The sequence below is a fragment of the Polypterus senegalus genome, chromosome 6 (assembly GCF_016835505.1).
Source record: "Polypterus senegalus isolate Bchr_013 chromosome 6, ASM1683550v1, whole genome shotgun sequence".
NCBI classification, from domain to species: domain Eukaryota; kingdom Metazoa; phylum Chordata; class Cladistia; order Polypteriformes; family Polypteridae; genus Polypterus; species Polypterus senegalus.
In genome coordinates, this window is record NC_053159.1 from 7,255,204 (window position 1) to 7,272,976 (window position 17,773).

A 17,773-nucleotide genomic window follows, 5' to 3' on the forward strand; every position below is an offset into this window, starting at 1 on the left:
TTTTTCAATAAGATTTGGACATAATACGTCTTCATTAATTGGGAACTTAAAGTGAGGGTAACGTTAAAATGTATAAGAGCTGAGAGCGCAGGAACTGTGTCTGACAAAAGCATTCACACGAATGAGAGTTGAGGAAACTGTGGTCTTGTTTGAAAATGTTTCAGAAGAGGGCAAAATTCTCATCTCACAGAACTTGAAAAAATCTCTCTTCCAAAATGTCTTGTCTCCAAAAAGTCTTGTCGCGTCGAAGGATTTTTTTATACAATAGAGAGAAATGATGTTGATGTTTACCAATACCAGGCATACGCACAGCGACAGGAAATTCGCTGATAGGGAGGTTATACCGCCAACCAGAGGGTTTATTGAAAAACAGGTTAATTATTTGCCTCTTATGAATGTATCTAGCATCCAATCTCTACAAAACTCGGTTTAGATGCCTACCGGTAAGTAACACAACAAGCGCCATAGAAAATAACTCCTCTATGTCTGTTGTGTGAGAATACGATTTCCTTCTGTAGGAAAGGGTGACCAATCAGGGAATGAGACGTTGTAACGAAGAGGATCCACTCAGGGAAGGGCTACATAATAACATTTATGCGCTAACAGAATTTTTTGTTTTATATTTGTTGTTTATTTAGATCCACTGTTTTTTTTTCAATGTTCTGTAACAATAAAAATGTGAACGCTTCGTAACGCTTACTTTTTATAGGTTTTGTATACACTCTTTCACTCTTTTTCTTGGCTTAGGACACACTTGCTGAATGATCCAGTAATTATTAACTGCTTTTCACACATGCAAGTTATATTATGAATTTACCAGTAAATTCTTGAGTTAAATTCATGTGTAAACAAAGGTAGGTCCAGAATATCAGGAAAGTCGCCCTGGCAAATTTCCCAGATGGAGACTCAGGGTAATTCCTAGGAGTTTCCCTGGTTGTTGTTTGTGTGAGTAAAGCCAGACAGTTGTTGGGTGAGGCGTGCAAAAGAACCTTTTCATGTAGGAGGCACAAGTGTTCATTCAAGCGTTCATTCAAGCGTCTTTTTTACATTTTTTCCATATTTTAGTATCCTAAAAAGTGTCTGGAAGAGTGAGTGAATTTTAGAAAGTGGAGCTCACCATGATCCAATCCAAGGAGAAAATGTTAAGAGTCCAGATAACACCAACAACATCTGCTATTTGCAGGGCATTTTTTGTGACAGTACACACTCATACAGTGTACCGAGACCTCGGCCACGAGAACTGGTCATGACATCAACTACATATTTAATGATTCTATAACCAATTATGTGCTGTCCAAGTTTGTTCAAGGACGCTTTGTTAAATGGTTCCGGTATGTACTACATTCGTCCGATTGGTTGGCCTTCCACTCACACGCGTTGATCCTGTGAGATACGTTAATTCATGGCTGTTATGAGGACGATGATCAGCCATTGGCAATCAAAGCAAAAAACAAATTAGGACGACTGCTTTTGCTGAAAATCTGCAAAATGTTTAGACTTTTCTTTAAAACTCAATCAAATTAAGCATTGATTGCTTTGCGTGACTACTTAACAACTTTATTGTAGAATGTAGAGCTCGTTATTAACTTGCGGTTCATATTCTTTGATTTTAAAAATTCGATTCTTTTAGTTTTAAACTGTCAAGCACAGTATTATGCAGTGCGGTACACTTGACGACTTGTCATTTCCAAATTTGAAACATTATGTTTCACCAATGTGAACTGTGGAATTGATTATTTCACCTTACAATGAGTTTATTTATTGTGTGATCGAATATTTACCTTACATAATTTATTTAATTATTTGACCTTACAAAGCGTTTCTTATTGTGTGATCAATTATTTAACTATGTAATGAGTTTAGATAGTGTGATCGATTATTTAACCTTAAAGAGTTTATTTAATTATTTGACCTTACAAAGAGTTTATTTATTGCTTGATTGATTATTTAACCTTACATAATTTTTTTAATTATTTGACCCTAAAAAGAGTTTATTTATTGTGTGATCTATTATTTAACCATGTAATGAGTTTAGATATTGTGAAATCGATTATTTAACCTTACAGAATTTATTTAATTATTTGAACATACAAAGAGTTTAGATATTGTGTGATCGATTATTTAACCTTACAGAATTTATTTAATTATTTGACCATACAAAGAGTTTAGATATTGTGTGATCGATTATTTAACCTTACAGAATTTATTTAATTATTTGACCATACAAAGAGTTTATTTATTGTCTGATCGATTATTTAACCTTACAGAATTTATTTAATTATTTAACCATGTAATGAGTTTAGATATTGTGTGATCGATTATTTAACCTTACAGAATTTATTTAATTATTTGACCATACAAAGAGTTTATTTATTGTGTAATTGATTATTTAGGCATGCAATGAGTTCAGATATTGTGTGATCGATTATTTATCCTTACAGAATTTATTTAATTATTTATTGTGTGATCAATTTATTTGACCATGCAGTGAATTTATTTATTGCATTACATGTCTGACTTACAAACAATCATTTTCTAAACGTTTCTGTTGCACAGTCTACAGTATAGTGGTTGTTTTGTAAGGCTTGTAATTTTAATAAATGACTAATTTTAATATGAATTAAAAGGTTACTTAACATTATTGCTAGGTGTCTGGAATAGCAGGTGCATTTGTAATTTCCACAATTATCATTTTGATCTTTACAGATCTGTTTTTCTTTTCTTCAAGCTTTAGATAAGTGCAAAGCAAATTCAGTATCAAAGGTCTTCTTGAAGATTAAAAGAAAGAGAATGTTTATATGGCAAGTGAACATGACTCCTGCCAGGTGGCTTTTAGTATGGTTTTCTTTTATGTACAGTTGTATGGAAAAACCCTAAACAATGAAACCACACTAAGAAAGAGCTCCCTGTAGACTGGTGGGTGAGTAGGGGGTTCATAACGGTTTTCCTCTAACATCAAACAATCCACGCCCCAAGCTAGCAGCTGAAGGTGGAAACTTCTCAACTTTAAAGGTGCTACAAGTGATTGCAGGGGGGTGGGCATTTGTATCCAAAGGCAGCATGAAAACTGAAAACTTGTACTTGCACATTGCAGTGGCCTTTTGATACTTGTGCTATGGTTAGAAAGTAGAATGTAGCAGAGAGCCTTAAAAGATTTCTCTTAATTTTTCATGTTTATTTTGCTTTCAGTTGCAAATGTGAATGCAGTTTTTTTTACAGATACATTGCCTATAAAAAGCCCCTTCCCCCCTTGAAAGTTTTCACATTTTATTGTTCTACAGCGTTGAATCACTATAAACTGAATTTTGCTTTTCTAACACTGACTCTTTAATGTCAAAAGTGAAAACACAACTCTGCAGAGTGGTCTAAATCAGTGATCTCAAATTCCAGTCCTGGCGGGCCCTAGTGGCTGTGGCGAACCTTTTTCTTATCTGGTGACCCGTTTTTGCTGCTAATTAACTCCTTTTCCCTTCATTTTAATTGACTTGTTTTTTTTTAAGATTTGTTCCCCTGAATTTCTTCATTGTTCCTCTGAATTGCTTCATTTCTTTCCTTAAACAGAAATGAAACGTGAAGTGAGTGTGCCAACAGAAGACCAACTAAGTCAGGGTCTCAAACTCCAACCAATTTCACTCCAATTCGAAGCCAATTCTTGTTGTTAATTTAACCCGTTCTTTAATTCCATGGCTTGTTGCTACTCTCATTGTGCAATAGCAGACATTTTCCAAAATTATTGATTTTCTCTTTTCTAAAAGCACTGGGGACCTGAGCAGATCAGCATTCCTGAGACCTCCATCTTTCTGTATTTTCATAAATTGTATGATGGACACAGTTTGTTTTGGCTCATTTTACATCTCATTTTTGTTTGACTGCTAACTAAGGAAAAATAAACAATTGACGGGTCTGAATCTTTAAGAACAAGTCAATTAAAATTAATTCAAAAGAAGTTAATTAGCAGCAGACGTAGGTCACTGATTAAGAAAAGGGTTTGAATGAAAACCTGCAGCCACTGGGGCCCTCCAGGACCGGAGTCTGAGACCACTGATCTAAATGAATTACAAATATAAAACAATAAGTCTATTGCTGGGTGAGCACACATACACACACACTAGAGCCAATTTAGTATCAACAGTCCACCTAACCTGCATGTGTTTTGGTTGTGGGAAGAAAGGCGTTATTAAAAACTAGCCCGGGCTGTAAAAAGCATGGGGTCCCAGAAACTATTGAAATCGTCAGAAAAAAATTGAAATGTAGAGATGTCAGGTAATTGAAAGGAACTACTCTGGGCGTCTCTCTCCTAGTAGGTTTCGTTTTGCTGACGTGCTCACATCGCATGTGCATTAGCAGCTAAGCGAGGGTCTCTTTCTTTGGAGGTTTCGCTTTGCCGGCGTGCTCGCCCCACTTGTGCATTAGCGGTGGGAGGAAAAGTAAAAGGGATGTCGTCTTTTCGATGTGTTCACCTCGCTTCTGTATTAGCGGCTAAGTGACTTTGTCTTTCTTCAGAGGTTTCGTTTTGCTGATGTGTTGGCCTCGCTTGTGTTATTAGCAGCTAAGTGAGTTTTCTGTTTCCTCGGAGGCGGAGCCCTTACCCCGACTCCACCTCTCGCTTCCGGGCCAGATAGACACACACGCACGCACACACGCGTTGACGTTTATATATAAGATTAAATCATTTCTGGTTATATTGAAATGGAAAAGAGTTAGCAAGGCTGTAACTGGTCTACTGAGAACATAAGAAATTTGACAAAAGAGAGGAGACCACTGCGGTGGGTTGGCACCCTGCCCAGGATTGGTTCCTGCCTTGTGCCCTGTGTTGGCTGGGATTGGCTCCAGCAGAACCCCGTGACCCTGTATTTGGATTCAGCGGGTTGGAAAATGGATGGATGGATGGAGAGGAGACCATTCAGTCCATCAATAAGCAGCACTGTGTTAATGGCAATCTATTCATTTTATACTGTAGGTCAACGTTTCTCAACCTTTAAGTATTTGCGACCCGAGTTTTCATAACAGTTTTAATCGTGCCTCCCCATAAGGTTTTTTTAAACCCTAATAAAATTTATTCCTATATTTTTTGCTGCCAATACACCGCTACAAGTTTTATTATACCTACTTAACTTTTATTGACATTTTTCTAACTCTATATTTATTTTTCTAGTATCAGAATGTAGTTTTAAGTTAATTTGTTTCGGTTTCAATAAATTGTTTTTTTCATATTTTCTTTTTTTCACATCTTTGCGCCCCCTTTTTTGCTACTCTAGGGGGGGGCGCGCCACACAGGTAGACTTAAAACATAAAAATATAAGAAATCTGACAAGTGAGAGGAGGCCATTCAGTCCATCAAGCCTGTTTGTTTAGCTAATAGCTAAGCTGGCCCAGTATCTTGTCCAGATTCTTCTTAAGCCAAATGAAATCTTCACGTGATTCATTGTTTTATAACAAGATTCATTCATTCATCCTGTTTTCTTAACTTGCTTAACCAGGGCAGAGTTGTAGGGAAGCTGGAGGCAGAAACAATTCCTGGACTGAGCACCAGTCCGCCACAGGGTGAGCACACACAAGGCCCCATTTAGCATCACCAGACCACCTAACCTGCATGTCTTCGGACAGTGGGAGGAAACCAGAGCACCCAGTGGAGCTCCACGTAGACACAGGAAGCATCCAGAGCACAGTCTCCTTATTGAGAGGCAGCAGCACTGCCACTGTGCCACCATGCCATCCATGAAAATCTCCAAGGGGGTGAATACTTCTTATAGACACTTGTATATGTAAGAACCTGGAAATTTTTTTTTGCAACTTGCATCAAATATCATTTTTGGTTTTTTTTCTTTTATTTTGCAGGAAATTGTACAAAGCCACATCCAGCACTGAGTCCTGCTTGGATACACCTGCACCATCACAATTCTGAACTGGATGAAGCAGGTTTGAATATGTTATGTTTTAATACATTTTTTTTAAAATTTAAGTTACTAAAAGCTTAAACAACAAAAGCATGCATCTGCATACAACTTGTCTTCTTTTTCTTCTTTCAGTTGCTCCCATTAGGGGTTGCCACAGCAGTATGGAGGAATATTTCGGACAAAATGAAATAAATAAATAAATGCGTAAATAAATAAAAGTACTGTGAAATGTGAGCATAAATAAATAAATGTGTCATGAAATGAGAGCCTTAATAAATAAATATGTCATGAAATGAGAGCATAAATAAATAAATGTGTCACGAAATATGTTTTTCGTTGCTTATTTATTTATTTCATTTTGTCCGTAACATTCCTGCAAACCGTCATGAAATACGGCTTGAAATAAAACTGTCAGTTTCACTCATCAAAGTTGAGAGGGTGGGCTCTAACACGCCCTCTAGTTACTGATTGGTGAATCGATAGCACAAGAATTAATTAGAAAAATGCTTACTACTGCCGATGAAATGGATTCTGCCGAAGATATTACGTATTTCAGAGAGAGAATTGAAGATTTATCGGAAGAAATTACAATGTTGGCGGCCCTTTTAGAACTGAGTATTTGACCCTTGTTTTACGAGTAGAAAGTCAGTTGCATATTCGCAGCTACTTTTTCAAACAACTGTACAGCTCTGATCAGTGGTAAAGTTGTTCAGTTCAAAATATTAGGTGGAGCTGCTTTGGGCATTCCATGTCAAAGTACCTGCACTAATAGAGCCGTTGCAGCTTACCGTATATCAAACTGGCTCATTCGTCTTGTGATCGTCTTCTCTGATACATCATACAGATCTGCAATCTGTTGTACTTTTAAACCGCATAACAGAAGGTGTTCTATTGACTCAGCTGGAATGTCAAAGGATGGACGTCCAGAGCAGGATACTGCATCACCTGAACTGGAGTGTAGTCGAGTCCGTTCCACCTGTTCTTCGATAACTTCAAAAACAGTTTCATCTATATCGGAGTCTAAAAGGGCCGCCAACATTGTAATTTCTTCCGATAAATCTTCAATAATCTCTCTGAAATACGTAATATCTTCGGCAGAATCCATTTCATCGGCAGTAGTAAGCATTTTTCTAATTAATTCTTGTGCTATCGATTCACCAATCAGTAACTAGAGGGCGTGTTAGAGCCCACCCTCTCAACTTTGACGAGTGAAAGTGACAGTTTTATTTCAAGCCGTATTTCATGACGGTTTGCAGGAATGTTACGGACAAAATGAAATAAATAAATAAGCAACGAAAAACATATTTCGTGACACATTTATTTATTTATGCTCTCATTTCATGACATATTTATTTATTAAGGCTGTCATTTCATGACACATTTATTTATTTATGCTCACATTTCACAGTACTTTTATTTATTTACGCATTTATTTATTTATTTCATTTTGTCCGAAATATTCCTCCATACAGCAGATCATCCTTTTCCATATCTTCCTGTTTTCTGCATCTTGCATAGAACTTGTCTAATGACCATTATGTAGCATGGCATGCAGCCCTGAAACAGACAGGCAGACACCGTAGGTATAAAACCCAACACACGTTTATTGTGCATTATTTACAATTAGTGCACACACAACCCCAGCACTCCCCCAAAGTCCAGGCCTCTCTAACACAATGCCTTCGTCACCGCCTCCACTCCTCTCCACCAAGCTCTGCCCAGCTACGCTCCTGACTCCAGCCATCGAATGGAAGGAGGCGGCCCCTTTTATACACACCCGAACGAGCTCCAGCTGCCTCCTGATAACCTGCCAGGTGTGGCGGAACTTCCGGCTCTGCACCAGGAAGCACTCCGGGTGTCCCTGGTCTTCTTCCCCCCAGCACTTCTGGGTGTGGCGGAAGTGCTGAGGGCCAGGGCTCCTCAGGTATCCGGGCACCCCCTGGTGGTGACCACGGGCCCCTATAGGGTTGAGCTTCTAAGCTCTGTTCCCGTGTTCCCCAAAGCCGCCAGGGTGGTCGCCCCCTCGTGGTCTGGAGGAGGCATAATCCCTCCTCCGGTCCTTCTCGGCGTCCCGGCTGGGTAGCAGCCCCAGCCACTCACCACAGTAGGTTTATCCTTGGTGGCAAGTTGCTCCATGTAGTCCTTTCCACTTCTTTATGCAGAATCGGTATTACCTGAACATGAGCTTTACTCTCATCTTATTATCTGTCAAAAGCCCTATCTAGAGTGCCCCTCTCTTTACCCATTAATTTGCCACCATTCACTTCAGATGGCACAATCACATTGTATTTTCTCCACTGCATCACTTATAGACTCCGTACCACTCCAAATGTGTTCTAAATATGAACATATCCTACCCTTCTTCAGTAAAACTCTACATGCAGTGTAATGGCTGACCCACTCGTCTGGACCGGCAACTACACCGCCAAGACCCGTGGCCTGGCAACCTGAGAGAACGTTAGAGTAGACAGCCACACTTCTTCCAAATTACTTCCCCAGTTGGCAATCAAAATAAGCAAATAGGAAAACAGTATGTAAAATAATAAAGTGAATATATATTAGTGAAAAGACTATATAAGAGGCACACTGATAAAAACACAGGTGTTTTTATTTTTCTTCTCCTTGTGGGAAACGCCTTCCCTGTTTCCCACAAGTCAAACACAGTCCCAAAGCACAACACACTTCTTCTCCTTTTCTTTCTTTCATTTCTCTTTCTCTTCCAGTCTCCCCCAGCAAGCGTCATCATCCTCCTCCTCCTGTCTCTGGCTCCTTGAGTAGTGTCAGCTGGCTCCTTTTATACGTTACCCGGATGTGCTCCAGGTGCTTGATGACCTACTTCCGGCAGCACTTCCTGGTGTGATGAAAGAATTTTCCATATGGGCTCAGGAGCTGCTGTAGCACTTCCTGGTGGTGCCCATGGATCCCAACAGGGCTTCACCAAACTCCAACTCCCATGAAGCCCTGCAGGAGTCCTAGGCACCGCTGCAACCCAGGGGGTCAGCCATCTAGCTTTCTGGGGGAGGTACTGTCCTGACCAGGCTTGCTCCCCCAGTCCATACAAGTGAGAGGTGTTCTGGCCCTCCGCCGTATTATATATATATATATAACCCGCCCCAGGGCGGCACGATGGCGCAGTGGTAGCGCTGCTGCCTCGCAGTTAGGAGACCCGGGTTCGCTTCCCAGGTCCTCCCTACGTGGAGTTTGCATGTTCTCCCCGTGTCTGCGTGGGTTTCCTCCGGGCGCTCCGGTTTCCTCCCACAATCCAAAGACATGCAGGTTAGGTGGATTGGCGATTCTAAATTGGCCCTAGTGTGTGCTTGGTGTGTTTGTGTGTGTCCTGCGGTGGGTTGGCACCCTGCCCAGGATTAGTTCCTGCCTTGTGCCCTGTGTTGGCTGGGATTGGCTCCAGCAGACCCCCGTGACCCTGTATTCAGATTCAGCGGGTTAGAAAATGGATGGATGGATAACCCGCCCCAACATATCACACAACCCACAAAAGTGAACGGCGGAATGTTGTAATAAAAGTTGCACCAATAAATATACAATACAAAACCCTCCCTTTTCCCTACACTGAACACAAAACAGATACAACACACGGAAAACACGAAACACACATGAAAGTCCAAAAGATTAAACTGAAGTTGATTAATGGAAGTGATCTCGTCCGGTAAATATCACACAAATGTAATGATTTTTTTGCTCCTTCCCCAAACAACAAAAACATAGTCTCACCGTGATATCCTCGGCGTAACGGAATGAACAAGAACCCTGGGGTTGGCATAGCGATGAATGGCTGCAGTTGAATGCCTGGTGTCGGCAAGCAGCACGTGAAAAAAGGGTGCAAATTCCGTATAGGCTTTCTTGCATTGATCTTTGGTGTAAATGTCCGAGTAGTAACTGTCTGTCTCGTTTTCTTTAATCCTCTTGTTTATATGGCGATAACCCGGATGGAATTGATGGTTGGACAAGGAAAATTACCTCGAAGGGTTACGGTCCTGCAGCGTTCTCCTTCCCCCTTTGTTTCCTGGGGAAAACATTTAAACAGACACAATAGACAACGCTACAAAAGACGTGACTCCGCACAAAATACATTAAGACGTCCCCATTCCTGTAGCACCTCTACAGCAGTACCTGTGAAAAACTGCACCCCTTGGACTTTTTTAGGCTTTATTTTTATATCACAGAGGTTTTTGACATCGACCAATAGTAAAAGTCTCTTCAATGTCAAAGTGAAGACAGATCTCTATGAAGTGATAATAATTTAATTACACATGTGAAACACAATGTACTTTATTGCATAAGTATTCACCCCCTTTAATATGACAACCCCTAAACCATCACTGGTGCAGCCAATTAGTTGAAGAAGTCTCAGAATTAGTTCCATGTAGATCACCCATCTGGGATTACAATTGATTCTGTCTATGAAGTCCAACTTGTGGCAGGTCAGTTTGGTGGTCTAATCTACACAGTGAAGATAAAAGAACACTACGAGCCATTCCAGGGAAAGATGATTGAAAAGCATGAGTTGGTGTTTGGCTTTTTAAATACATAGACCACAGTGAGGTGCTGCATGTTATTTATCTTCATTGCTGCTAGGGCTGGCTTTGGCTCCCTGTGTCCATGAGTTGTATTCACTGTGTTTAAAATTGTTATATTGTGCATATACAGGGTGGTCTACATCTAATTATGCAGATCCAGATCATCTGGATGACTTTGATGTATGCAGGGACGATTCCAGTTCGGCGCAAAGACGGTTCTTCATGTCGTCAGTTCACACAATTCTCCATGGTCCGGGATTTTTTGGGTGATTTTCTATATAATAAACGTAATAAGTTACAGTGCAATGAAAATTGCATAATTAGATTTGGACCACCCTATAGGCCTAGAGACCACGTAGGGACGGCAATAACCAGCCGGCAAACACTTTCTTGAATAAAGTTTCCACCTCAGTGAGCAGTGATACTTTTATTGGGCAATAATAAGCAAAAGCAGAGAGAGTAATGCAGGGATCCCCAACTCCAGTCTTCCAGACGGCTCCAGTGGCTGCAGGTTTTCATTCTAACCCTTTCATTAATTGGTGACCTGTTTTTGCTGCTAAACTCTTTTGAATTAATTTTAATTGTTATTGGCTCCAGCAGACCCCCATGACCCTGTTGTTAGGATATAGTGGGTTGGATAATGGATGGATGGATGACTTGTTGTGAGTAACTTACGGATTTGGGTGTGACTGCCGATCCTAATGTGATGTGGGAGACCTTCCGCGACAAGACCCTGAAGGTTGCTGAGGGTTGTGTTGGTGTTACCGGTGTTCCCAGAAGGAGGTGTTTCATCTCGCAGGGAACCCTGCATATCATCGAGAGGAGTCGCAGCGCACGGCTCAATGGCAACTCTGGTCTGTACCGGGAACTGAGAAGGACGGCTGCGAGGGCTCAGAGGGCAGATAAAGAGGCGTTTGTTAGAGGAATCTGTGAGCAAGTGACGCACCATCTGAGGTCTACCAGCCCACGTCCAGCTTACAGAGGAATCGAAGCATTACGCACATCTGAATCTGTTCCTTGGAGAGTCACAGTCAGGGCGGCTGATGGAACGGTCCTTACAGAGGACACTGCAGCTGTGACCCGCTGGGCTGGCTACTTTGAGCAGCTGTTCAAAGCTGATCCTCCGGCTAGGACGTTGGATATCTCTGGGTCCACGGTTCTTGAGGCTGAGCCTCCAATTAGCTGTGAACCCCCCAATCTCACTGAGATTGCACAGGTGGTGAACCAGCTGAGGGGAGGAAAGGCTGCAGGGATCTGTGGTATCCGGGCAGAACTTCTCCAGGCTGGTGGTAAAGCTGTCCTCCTTGCATTGCAAGCAATCTTTACTTCCATTTGGGAGACGGGCATCATCCCAACTGACTGGAAAACGGGACTTGTCGTCCCTATCTGGAAAGGGAAGAGTTATCGCCTGGATTGTGGCAACTACAGGGGGATAACACTGCTGTCGGGGCTGGGTAAGGTCCTTGCTAGGGTTGTCCTCAATAGGATCTGCGATCACTTGCTCACCTACCAGCAACCAGAACAGTCTGGTTTTTACGCCTAAGAAGTCTACCATAACTCGAATTCTGGCACTGAGGATTCTCATTGAGCACAAATGTGAATATCAGCGAAGATTCTTTGCAGGCTTTATCGATTTTCATAAAGCACTCGACTCAGTTGATCGAGCTGCCCTGTGGGACATCCTGAGGGTTAGTGGGATCCCCTCGAGGTTGCTGGATATCATGGCTGGCCTGAACACTGGTACTGTGAGTGCTGTGCAGAGTGGAGGCAGAACCTCTGCGTTTTTCCCAGTTGATTCTGGGGTTCGCCAGGGGTGTGTTCTGCTCCTGCTCTGTTCAATGCTTGTATGGGTCGGGTGTTGGGCAAGGTCGTGGCGTCCAGCGGCTGTGGGGGGCATCTGTTGGTGAAGAAAGATTCACGCATCTTGACTTTGCTGACGATGATGTGATCTTCGTGGAGTCGATGGAGGCTCTGATGGGGGGTCTCGAGAGACTGAGTGAGGGGCCTGAGTGTCTGGGCTTGTGAGTGTCCTGATAAAAAACCAACATCCAGGCCTTTAATGACCTTTTGGACACAGCAGAGTGTCTGTCTGCGGAGAGAGTGTCGACCTCGTCGAGAGGTTTACTTACCTCGGCAGTGACATTCATGATGCTGGTGACTCTTCCTATGAAATCAGTAGACAGATTGGGAGAGCATGGGGGGGGTCATGAGGTTCTTAGTAAGGAATGTGTGACGCTCCTGATATCTCTGCAAAATGATGAAGGTTCAAGTGTTTCGAGTCCTGGTGCTCCCTGTCCCGCTATATGGTTGTGAGACATGGACACTATCCAGTGACCTGAGATGAAGACTGGACTTCTTCATGTGTGTCTCTCCGGAGAATCCTCGGGTACCGTTGGTTTGCTCATGGAATCCCGAATGATGCACATGATCTGCATTGTGAGGGAGCATCAGTTCACTACGGCCATGTGGCACGTTTCCCTGAGGGTGATACAGCTCATAGGATCCTCATTGGTGGGGATCCAAGTAGCTGGACCAGGCCAAGGGGTTTCCCACGTAACACTGGCTGCAGCAGACAGGGGGCACTCCCGGTGGGTGGGACTGGAGTGCGTGTCTGCCTGAGGAGTTTCCAACCGGGATCCCGAGCTGTTTTGTCATGTGGTGGGTGCAGCAACACACTGTATAAGTGCATACTCCCCAACCTTGACTTGTCTGTGTGTGTGTGTGTGTAAACACGATAACTTGAGTACGCTTTCACTTCGGTCAAACAAATTTTGCATACAAGTATGAGGAACAAAACAGATTTCTATCAACTTCTGAGCTATTTCTGCTAACCGGAAGTGGTGCTTTACCTGAGACATTTCCCCAAGAATATTAAAAATGCTCCTCCGCATCGAGAGGAGTCAGATGAGGTGGCTCGGGCATCTGATCAGGATGCCTCCTGGACGCCTCCCTGGTGAGGTGTTCTGGGCACGTCCAACCGGGAGGAGGCCCCGGGGAAGACCCAGGACACGCTGAAGGGACTATGTGTCCCGGCTGGCCTGGGAACGCCTTGGGATTCTCCCGGAAGAGCTGGAAGAAGTGGCCGGGGAGAGGGAAGTCTGGGCCTCTCTGCTTAAGCTGCTGCCCCCGCGACCCGACCTCGGATAAGCGGAAGAGGATGGATGGATGGATGGATATTAAAAATGTGATCATTTCACATCATATTATGGTAAAGCACCACATTCTAAGCATTTTTTGTCACTTTGCATTTTTTTCGAAAAACGACTGGTTTTCAAGATAATCACAATTTTCCATTTGACATTCAAATGTTAATACATACAGTACTTATTGAGAACATTTTTGCTTTAGGGAAACGAAATTGTGTGTACAAGTAATACATGACACACATTACTGAAGCATCTTGCAACTTTTGACCCACTTTTGCTTACTGAAAGTGGTCATTAACCTGAATTGTTCGCCAAAATAAAATTATCATGGCAAATTTTTTATTCGTGCAGCTGCAGAGTCCGATTTATTCAACTTTACTTTTATAACAATTGTTCGGTATATTAACTTGATTTGTTGTTGATGGTTCTTTAATGTCTGCGGTGGGCTGGCGCCCTGCCCAGGGTTTGTTTCCTGCTTGTGCCCTGTGTTGTCTGGGATTGGCTCCAGCAGACCCCCATGACCCTGTGTAAGGATATAGCGGGTTGGATAATGGATGGATGGTTGGATGGTTCTTTAATGTACATAATATAAAAATATAATCCTTGTCTTGCAGTTTTTACTTTAAATATCCATCCCCATATCTGACTAAACGAGAAAGTCGATGGGAGACCACTCCCAATTTTTTAGGTATATTCTCATGTAATCCGAAAAGCACCTACTGTGATAGCCTTGTCTGTCTGTCTGTCCGTCCATCTGTCTGCATTAAATATTTAGCCGTCAGTGGAGCGATTTTATTGAACATCAAAACAGATATTTATTCTTCAACGGGATCTGTAAGGGCAGTGCAATTTTAGTAAGATATCTCAAATTACAGCCACATTTTGGAAATGTTCAAAATCTTCTGTTGTAGTAGGGTGTTGTACCCGAAGAAGGGGCCTGAGTTGCCTCCAAAGCTTGCATATCGTAATCTTTTTAAAGTGCTCAAAAAAATTAAAGGAACACTTTGAAAACACATCAGATCTCAATGGGAAAAAGAAATCCTCCTGGATATCTATACTGATATAGACTGGGTAATGTGTTAGGAACAAAAGGATGCCACATCGTTTGATGGAAATGAAAATGATCAACCTACAGAGCCCTGAATTCAAAGACGCCCCAAAAATCAGAGTGAAAAAATTATGTGGCAGGCTAGTCCATTTTGCCAAAATTTAATTGCAGCAACTCAAATTGTACGCAGCACTTTGTATGGCCCCTGTGTTCTTGTATACATGCCTGACAACATCGGTGCATGCTTCTAATGAGATGACAGATGGTGTTGTGGGGGATCTCCTCCCAGATCTGGACCAGGGCATCACTGAGCTCCTGGACAGTCTGAGGTGCAACCTGGTGGCATTGGATGGACCAAAACATAATGTCCCAGAGGTGTTCTATTGGATTTAGGTCAGGAAAGTGTGGTGGCCAGTCAATGGTATCAATTCCTTCATCCTCCAGGAACTGCCTGCATACTCTCACCACATGAGGCCAGGAATTGTCGTGCACCAGGAGCCACTGTACCAGCATAGGGTCTGACAATGGGTCCAAGGATTTCATCCTGATACCTAATGGCAGCCAAGGTGCCTTTGTCAAGCCTGTAGCGGTCTGTGTGACCCTCCATGGATATGCCTCCCCAGACAATCATTAACCCACCACCAAACTGCTCATGCTGAATGATGTTACAGGCAGCATAATGTTCTCCATGGCTTCTCCAGACCCTTTCACTTCTGTCACGTGCTCAGGGTGAACCTGCTCTCATCTGTAAAAGCACAGGGCACCAGTGGTGCATCTGCCAATTCTGGTATTCTATGGCGAATGCCAATCGAGCTGCATGCTGCTGGGCAGTGAGCTCAGGGCCCATTAGAGGACATGGGGCCCTTGGGTCACCCTCATGAAGTCTTTCTGGTTGTTTGGTCAGAGACATTCACACCAGTGGCCTGCTGGAGGTCATTTTGTAGGGCTCTGGCAGTGCTCATCCTGTTCCTCCTTGCCCAAAGGAGCAGATACTGGTCCTGCTGATGGGTTATGGACCTTCTATGGCCCTCTCCAGCTCTCCTAGAGTAACTGCTTGTCTCCTAGAATCTCCTCCATGCCCTTGAGACTGTGCAGGGAGACACAGCAAACCTTCTGGCAATGACACGTATTGATGTGCCATCCTGGAGAAGTTGGACTACCTGTGCAACCTCTGTAGGGTCCAGGTATCGCCTCATGCTACCAGTAGTGACACTGACTGTAGCCAAATGCAAAACTAGTGAAGAAACAGTCAGAAAAGATGAGGAGGGAAAAATGTCAGTGGCCTCCACCTGTTAAACCATTCCTGTTTTGGGGTCATCTCATTGTTGCCCCTCTAGTGCATCTGTTGTTAATTTCATTAACACCACAGCAGCTGAAACTGATTAACAACCCCTCTGCTACTTAACTGACCAGATTAATATCCCATAAGTTTCATTGACTTTATGCTATACTCTGATTAAAAAGGGTTCCTTTAATTCTTTTGAGCAGTTTAGTTAGCCAATAATAGGTGTCGTGTTGCTTGACTTCAAAATTTCCTGTTGAAAAGTATTGGCAAACTCCTATCTCTTAAAAGAACAAACATTTCCATGCGACTTCAAATACAAATTCGTTTAGGGCGTTGGTTTTACGTTGTGAACAGTTGCTTCAATGTGTACTTTTTTTATATATTTTTCTTTTGCTCATTCGATAGCTGCTCCTGATGGCAAAACCATGAAACACTTGCAGGTACACCTGATGTGTACTCAGGACTGTAGAGCTGTTTGTGAGCAACACTAACTGCTGCGTCACCAAGCAGCCCCCAAGGAAACCTCTACAGGAGGACTCTTGAACTCTGAAGCAGGAATTGGAGCACTTTGTATTACCTGCATAAGTAAAACAAATTAAAATTCATAAATTAAACGAGAGCTGAGGAAGCAGACATCATCACTGAAGAAATGTGCAGATAATGTCTTGGAATAAAAGAAGATAATAACGCAAGTGAGCGTTTGAATCAGAAAAGAAAATATGGTACTTGGAATTGCTGAAATATAATTTTCCTGAAGTGATCTTTATCAGTGTGTTAAATTTTCTAGGGAATGCTAAAGATCATGGTGATGATTAGTCTTTTTTTTTCCCTGACAAAGCCCTTTATGACGTCTACCTTTAGGGTGAAGTGAAAAACTGGTGGTTTGTTGAAAACTACAGTAGGAATAAACAGAAATGAAAAGCACCATCTTCTTCAGAGTGAAACACATGCGGAGATGAAAGAAATCTTTGTAACGAAGATGACTACAGAAGCCACAGGCTTGCTAACAGAAAAGAGCGGAAGAGACATTGAGGCTGAGCACTAATAGTCTTGCCTAAAAAGAGACGCACTAATACGGGATCTGGAATCAGTTTTTAAAATTTTAAATTAGTCTGGCATAAAAACAGAGGTCATCACGCCAGAACGGAAAACTAATCAGTGCCCTCAGAAAGCCCCGTTTTGTGTGCGGGGAGTTCAAAAGTAGGAGACAATGTAGGTGAAGACTTGTCTTTTTATTCCTAGACATGACTCAAAACGAGCTTCTTTGGAACAATTGTGACGAGAGCAGCCCATTGAGCCCAGGGGTCTACCGTAAGGTTTTTAGGAAAGCGTATGTCATTCAACATCTGTAGCATCACACAAACAACATGTTTCATATTTCAAATTGAAAAATTCAAATTGAACATATTATAGGAATATATCAGAAGTAATGTTTTGATAGTTTTGATCATAAAATCAGTACAGTACTCTCTCCAGTTTATCTTAAAAGTGTATTAGAAAAGTAGAATTCTTCACAATAATTAGAAAAAGGCAAACGCCCTGCTCTTTATAAATAATTCTGCCTGTTTACATCAAAATGTAATAGAAATTGATGACATTCATAGAAACAAGATGTTATGAGCTGCACAAGTTAACCTTATACACTACACTTTGTTTGAACTTAATTTTAAAATGAGAAAAAGAGGACTTACCTCAAGCAATTTTTGTTTTCCTTGTCATCAAAATTTTTTGTGATTCATTTTCTTTCCTGTACACCTACAGTACAAAGAGTAAAAAAAATTAAAATAAGATCTGTTAAAATCTTAGGCAACATAGTTTATTCTAAAAAAAAAATAGGAATAATTAAGTAAATATTAAAA

General features: G+C 42.0%; 1 protein-coding gene across 1 annotated transcript in view; it reads left to right on the forward strand.

The window, feature by feature from the left end:
- ikzf2 (IKAROS family zinc finger 2) overlaps positions 1 to 17,773 on the forward strand; it is a 188,007-nt gene that overhangs the window by 6,386 nt on the left and 163,848 nt on the right. Inside the window, exon 2 of the mRNA XM_039755344.1 lies at positions 5,839 to 5,919. The gene's annotated coding sequence lies outside the window, so the exon portion shown is untranslated. The remainder of the gene's footprint in view (positions 1 to 5,838; positions 5,920 to 17,773) is intronic.